The following is a 7,506-nucleotide window of genomic DNA, read 5'->3' on the forward strand; positions in this document are numbered from 1 at the left end:
TTCCTACAGCAAATTCAGTTCCACATTGAAAAGGGCCTGAGTACAAGCATTTTTTCCCCAAATTTCATTTATTTATTTGAGAGAGAAAGAGAGAGAGAGAGGAAGAGAGCACAAGAATGGGGAGGAGGGGCAGAGGGAGAGAGAGAAGCAGGCTCCCCACTGAGCAGGACCCTGGGATCATGACCTGGGCTGAAGGCAGACACTTAAGCGACTGAGCCACCCAGGTGCCCCCGCGAGTGGGAACATTTTAATGAACTGCTGCAGCACTAGACGCTACTAAGCAAAAAGCTTCCCTCTTTTAATTTTTAAAAATTTATTTTTTAAATGAGGATAGGCAGACAGGTTATCCATAAGGGCATAAATCTTTCCAAAATGGTTTGCAGAGTACGAAGTTTGAAGGTCTCTATCAGGAAGAACAGGTTCTATGTCTCAGGTCTCCTTACTTGGGGACACAGCAAGCCCCTCAGCCTTGGGTCTAGTGAGAGACTAAGTCTGCCCTCTTCCCAGCAGCTAAGATGGAGGGGAATGCTGGGCTGGTGGGCTGGTGGGCGGGGTGGAGGGGTCGTGGGGAGGGGCAAGGGCAACACCCTTGGGCCATAAATATCTTCATCATCCCTTTTAACAAAGGCATATTTCCATACAGATGGGAAAAAAAGACCTGGGGAAAATACCAAATGTGCATAACAGTTAACTCTGAGTGATTCTTATTTATTTTTTATTCAAATGTATTTTTCAAAATGTCCACAAAGAATTCACATTCCTTTTATAAGAGAAAAAAACACATTGTAAATATCTCTCTCAGGCAGAAAAATAACCATTTATGTAACGTTCTGATTTATAAAGTCTTTTTCAGACACATTCCGATTTCATTCTCTCAACAACGCTGATGACAATTTCCATTTAAGCTTCAGAACACAAGCCTCAGGAGGTTGAGGAACTTTCTCAAGGACAAATGACTCCAAGCCCAAGCCGCCGAGCCAGAGTGGGAGCTGGTCTTTTCCCTTCGGTTGCCTCATGTGGTAGGTAGGATATGAGGTTCTTGGGATGAGGGGCTGAGGCTGCAAAAGGAAATCAGGGGTAAGTTCAGGGAGAAAGCAAGGGAACAGCTAATCTCATGGGAGGTGAGGGTTTGGGGGCTGGTGCTTCAATAGCTGGGACATGAGACTTTGGGATTTATTTCGTGGGCTCTGGGTGATTTCTGAGCTGAGTAGAGAGCATGCCTTCTGGAGGCTGGTCCTCTGGGGCTCCTGACAGCTGGGCTTGGCTCTGCCTGGCTCACCTCTCCAGCTGGAGACAATTAAAACCTGCTCCCCCAGGCTGTGCATGAGCCCATACATGTCTCCTCCTTTTCTGGGCCCAAGGTGGGCCTTCTTCCTTGGGGTTTAAATAAAGGGAGTGGCTCGTGGTCCTGAGGCCAGCCTCCTCACACCAGAAGATTCAGGGCTCCTCCAGGAGCCAGGAGTTGCCCTCTGCTGGGGTGAGAGCTTCTGGGCTGAGGCAGGCCTGTGAACCCAATCTATGGGGAGGGCATTTGGAGGTGAAGACAGGAAGGTCAAATCAGAAGGACATTCTCTTTCAGGGCTGCTCATGATGTTTAGGACAGTCCCTCTTCCTTTGCTTCGTTAGAAATGAAAAAGACTAGCAAGAGGGAGCGGGGGAATGGAAGGAGAAGTGGACCCCCGTGTAGGGCTCCCCATGGAGGCTGAGGGGACCTCAGCTGGCTCCCCCCGTTCTCTGTTAGGGGTCAGCCTTGCTGGGATGAGGCTGGTCTGTGCCTGCTCCATGATGTGCACTAGCTGGAAGGAGTCTGGAGTCTAACTGATTGGGAAGGAAGATGAGAGGGTGTATTTTTTCTACAGATTAAGAAAAAGTGGTACGTTAGAACCAGCTCCCACCAGCCTGTGAGAGACCAGTTGTGAAATTTTCAAGAATCTCGTGAATCATCATGTTGGTAGCTTGAAACTGGTCAAAGTGGGAGTATTTACACCATGGAAATTGGCAAACATGACAAACCAGGGCTTCCCTGTGCCAGAGAGCTGGTTGTTAGTTGAGCAGGTGTACCCTTCACCTCATAGCTTGGGGTTTCCTGCGTTCTTCTGGGGGAGAGGATGACAACAACGCCTGGCTTTGGTCTCCTTTCTATGATGTTATGATGGAAAGTGGGGTTTCCCTCGCCTGTGGCTTTCTCTGCTTTCCTTTTCCTATATCTGAGTCACAGAGGGCAGGCTTGGCTGGAAAGGGACCTCCTATGTCCTCTATTCCTAAGCTCTAGACCACGTGACAGCTAGTCCAACGCCCAGGACAAAGTAAGCTGCTCCAGAAATATTTATTCAAGGGGGACGAAGGGGTCAATGTCACCTGCTATAAGAATTGCATCACTTTCATGATTCTTATCAGCAGGGGGCGCTGCAGGACTAATGATGTGTCTCGAGTCACGCTTCTCTGACACTCTTTAAAAGGAAAAAAACCCATTAATTTGAATGAATTAGAAAGGGGCTAACTGAATCAGTGATTTTTTTTTTTTAAATAAAGCATCAGTTTTGGGGGAAAAGAAATGTAGTGCTCAAGTGATCATAGTGGACAATGCTGTACCACTTTACAACATACAAAGAGCACGTGGCCTGCATGGCCTTGCCTAGTTCTGAAGAGGAGCCAACCAGGCAGCTGGAAGGGCCACAGTGTAGCCAATACACGTGTGTGCTCTGGAGTCAGAGCAGCTGGGCTTCGAATCCTGGCTCCTTCCATTGCCGACCCTCTGACTTGAGACAGGTCACCAAACCTTCCTAGGCTTTGGGAAAAACACCCAGACTCAACCTCAGGGCTTGGTGTGAAATGACAGGGTGCCTTGCAGGTAAGAAGCACTCTGCAGATGTGATCTGAGCGTGAAGGAATCTCTCAAGGTCACATCACCCGTAAGGGCAAAGCCAGGACAGAAGTCTCACCTCTTTCAGCCTGGGGTCTCTGTCTCCGGCCAGTACCTGTCCCCCAGATGTCACTGCTGAAAACCTCCCAGGTGGGCTAATAATGCTCTACATTCCCACTGGAGTGCCTAGAAACTGCTTTCAAAAAGATTCCATCTTAGGGTGCCTGGGTGGTGCAGTGGGTTAAAGCCTCTGCCTTTGGCTCAGGTCATGGTTCCAGGGTCCTGGGATAGAGCCCCGTATCAGGTTCCCTGCTCAGCAGGGAGCCTGCTTCCCTTCCTCCCTCTCTGCCTGCCTCTCTGCCTACTTGTGATCTCTGTCTGTCAAATAAATAAATAAAATCTTAAAAAAAAAAATTCCATCTTGAAATCCTATTTGGGCTATGAATTGGCTTAGTAGCTCACTTTTCTCAAAGAGCTCACAGCTCACTTCGGCCTGTCTTTCCCAGGTCTCAAGGCTTGAATCTGAGTGTTCAACATCAGGTGGGTCGACTGCCCCTGGGAGGTTGAAGCCTGGCTTGATGAACTTCAGGTGTCGTGAGATAGGAGTGGTGGGGAGTCATCCCATCTGAAGCTGGAAGGGGGCATGCAGGCTGACGATGATTAGATTTGCTGATGTTTCTAGAAAAGCCAGGCCTCCAGGTTTTTATGTAAAATATCCCAGTTGATAAATCTTGTCAACTCATTTTAAGTTTTATAAAACACAACAGCAAACATGTTTGTGGGCTGTACCTACTCGGAGGCTAAGCACTATATCATCTTGGGGGTGGGGTGAGGTCGTTGTAGTCCATGGCCAGTATTCCCAGGGGCGACAAGGGTAATCCCGATTCAGTTTGGAGATTCTTGTCAAAAGCCAGTGTATTTTGCTCTATTGATCATTTTCTCCCTTCAGTTAAGCAGCAGTCTTTCCTCTTTCTGTAAAGAATCAATTCCTTGTCTAAGCACTGGATGCTTCTAGATGGAGAATTGGAATGCCTGGAATCTATTTGCAACCCTGTGGTGTGACTCTAGACAAGCTTCAGACCCTCCCCACACACTTGTAAGATCAACAAGGGCTGTTCTGCCCTCTCGTCAGAACCTTGCTTAGAGAAGGAGACTCCACTTTCGAAGGCCCAGGCCGACAACCTCCTCATGGGTCTGTGTTAGATCCTCCCCACCCCCAGATTTTGAGTTCGTCTTTTCATTGCTCATTTGCTCTTCAACACTCAAGAATCCTTGGAACCATGTAACCCTGTGGTGTGGTCCATGCAGAGAGTAAAGGCAAGTCTCAACAAGCATGTCATTTCAGGTCCTTTGAGAAACAGATGTCAGCATGGAGTTAGGTATGCAAAAAAATGTCCTGAGGAGAACACCTGTGAAGGAGGAAGGGTGTGGGAGCCAGGATGGGTGAAGAGAGGCTTCTAGCAACAATGCAGGCCTGCTGCTTGCCAAAGGAGAGGGGAGAGGAAAGAGGCTTGGGGAGGAAGAAATGAAGAGTAGACCACAGCTTCAAGAAAGTTATGGCCAGGCCTGGCCCGGCTCTCGTACCTCTGCTGTGCTCCGGGAGAGCAAGGCTTTAGTGGGAACGCTACAGGCATCCCAAAGGTGCCATGGCTGGGAGTTGTCAGCCGGCCACACCCTCACAGCGTGCTCTCTCTCAAGGGACGATCTAAGCTATGCTCTCTTATGGCTGCCCCAATCAGCCAGATTTCCATGAGTCCATAAATGTGTGTTATTACTTATTTCAACACAAGAAGAGGGAGCAGAGTGGGGGTTTCAGAGTTAGTCCTAGGTTTGTGGCCCCATCACTGCGCTGGCTGTGACCTTAGGGCAAGGACCTAAACTTCTTCATCTGTTCATTAAAAACAGTGAAAGGATCGCTCCACGGAGTTGCCATGAGAATGAGGCTAGAATTCAGGGAAGGCGCTGAACACAGTGCTAAGTACCCGCAAGTGCTGGGTCAATGTTTTTCCTCTGGTGTGTACTTGGAGATGAAATACAGGCTAGCTGCTCCACCACCTTTGCTTTACTTTGATTTTTAAGAGTGTCATCTTCTAAAATGACATTGCTAGGGTGAGTCTGGTCATAGGGTCAAGGGAGACTGCATTTATGGACAACGGTCACTACAGGCAGTCTCCCACCTCCCTGTAAGTTCTACTTTTACACCTATGGTACAGATGAGCAAACAGAGGCCCAGAAAGGTCTTGGGGACCTGGTGGAGCCGGTGACTCAGGTATGATGATCAGAGCGTTGTGTCGTCTCACTCCCCATGGTTTAAGAAGGGGCGGAGGATCCAATGAGAACCAACACTTACGGAGTCTGACTGGGGTAGCTGCAAAGATGTTGGGCCCTTTCACTAATGGGCTCGGAGGGTGGTGCCGCTGAAGCTCTCTCAGTCTCCACAAAGGTCACCAGCCCTTGGCCTATCTGGGAATGAGATAGAAATGAGCAGAAATGGTTGGCTGGCTAATCCAACACCCGTCCCAACTCTTTCTCTCGTAACTGTTCTGGAGGAGGCTGCTAACTCTCTGCAGCGCTGTTCCCCTTCTTCCCATTAGTAACACAACTCCCTCCTTTCTGGAGGGGCACATCGCTACGCAGACGCTGAATTTCCCAAGTTCCCTTGCGGCCAGTTGGACCATGTGACTAGATTCTGGCCAATCAGATATGAGCAGAAGGGATGCCGGGAGCGCAACCTCTGTATCCCGGCCTAGGAGGAAGCTCCTTGCGCTTCTCTAATGCTTTCTCCCTGCTCAGAGGGGAAGGGCGACCTGGGGTGACAAAGCAGACACAGCGATGAAGAGGCAGACCCATCCCGCCCTCCTGGCTATGGTTTCTCTCTGACCTACAAACAAAATACTGCCTCTACCGTAGGGGCCAGGAAAACAAAAAAACAAAAAAACAAAACAAAACAAAAAACCCGCCTTCGTAGCCACAGAGGGGCTGTGTGTCCTGTGACACTGACGTTTCAAACCAGTCGGAAGCGGAGATCAGCCGGGGACCTCGAGGGACAATTTGCTTCTCTAGATAAAAGAATCAGATACAGCTACTTCTTCTTTCTGCCTTGAATCCCTGTAGCTGGAGCAGCCCTCCTGGGACCCCAAAGACCAGTGGAACTGAAATGAGGAAAGAGGTTGGGTTCTTGATAACATTAATGAGCTGTGGCAAAGTCACGCCATTGGCGCCTATTCTGGGCGACTTGTTACATGAGGGAGAAAAAGGAAAAAAACAACAAAAAAACCCCCAAGCCTATCTCTGGACTTCTTATGTGAGGAAAATAAACCACCCTTGGTTGAAGCCTCCTTTAGCTGAATTTTATGTTATTACAGCCCAAAATGCCAAGACATCAGTAGAACTTGGTGTGACAAAGAGCCCAGATGTTGATGATGTCATCTGGCCCCATGAATAGCTGAGCCCGCGAGACTAGCCCTTGGACTTTTCAGTTAGGAGAGAAAGTGAGTTCTTTTCGTGCTTTAAAAGGTTGGATTTTGCGCTCTTCTGAATGGGAAAACTCCTGTTATCCTTATTTACGAAGAGCCAAGTGGGCTGACTGCATTTTCACCTCCTCTCAGTCCCTCCACCGAATTTTATGGTGGAAAAAATGAGAAAACTTAAAGGAAGGAAGGAAAGCGAGAAGGAAGGAACAAAAAGGAAAGAATAGCGGCGGTGAGACGTGAGCTACGTTAACAGAACGTGAGGATGCTTTGTTCAGAATCCTTATTCAGAAACCCGCGTCCTAGTTTCCCTCACTCAGGACGCTAGTTTCTGGTGCCTGGGACCTGCCCCTGACACCCTGGGAGCCCCCCTGACTGCAGGGGGTAGTGTGACTCAGTTTCCCATCCCAAGCAACCCAGCACTGTATTTCAGGAGCTTTTCATTCTCTTTTACTCTTCTTGAGGTACGGCATGGCCCATGCTAATTAATCCATGCCCTCAACCCAGGTGGTTGTTCTCCCAGGTCACCCTTAAATCCACGGGCCATAACCCTCTTGTACTTACTGATCTCCGGGGTTTTCATCACTCCTGAGAATGCACCATTTAGTCCAATCTTGGTGCAGACCAGCATTAATAGGCAATTGCCACAGGGAGACAATACGGTAAGAAAAATGGCTAAAAATATACAGTGAATCACAGAAAATTACATCTCTTAAAACCTACAGTGTATTCCTATTGCCATAGCAACCCTGGGGCTAGTGAAGACAGAGCTGATTTATCGCAGGCTCTCCCCAGCACTCAATTCTGCCGGAAGCGCCTCCAGCCTGTGGTGCGAGTCCCAAAGACGAGAGGGAGGGGGCCATCGCATGCCCAGTGTTTTCTCTGCTGTCTTTCCATCCCTTCCAGTGGTGTGGCTGTGCCGAGGAGACCTGAGTTCCTTCAGCACAGCCCTTGTTGTCTCCCAGCCCCTTTTCTGAGAGGAAGGTGACAAAAATGTCCTGCATTCTGCCCACACTGATGCCGGTGACGGCAGAAGGCTAGTGTTCTGGAGGGGTCAGTGTGCATGGGAGCCCTGAGGAAGCTGCAGATGCCAGGCCACCTGGGGTAGGACAAGAGGAGAGCAGTTTCTCTTGCCTTCTTTCTTTTCCTTTCCCCTTCCTCTCTGCCTCCCTC

The 7,506-nt window shown here is 49.1% G+C and overlaps 1 long non-coding RNA gene across 1 annotated transcript; it reads right to left on the reverse strand.

Moving 5' to 3' along the window:
• Positions 1-701: 701 nt before the first annotated feature.
• On the reverse strand, positions 702-7,034 carry LOC116590019. Its single transcript, XR_004285488.1, has 3 exons — positions 6,898-7,034; positions 2,359-2,450; positions 702-1,058 (listed from the first exon to the last, which is right to left on the reverse strand). It is a non-coding gene; the product is annotated as an uncharacterized LOC116590019 (long non-coding RNA).
• Positions 7,035-7,506: the final 472 nt, after the last annotated feature.

This window comes from Mustela erminea, chromosome 5, assembly GCF_009829155.1.
Source record: "Mustela erminea isolate mMusErm1 chromosome 5, mMusErm1.Pri, whole genome shotgun sequence".
Lineage (NCBI taxonomy): Eukaryota > Metazoa > Chordata > Mammalia > Carnivora > Mustelidae > Mustela > Mustela erminea.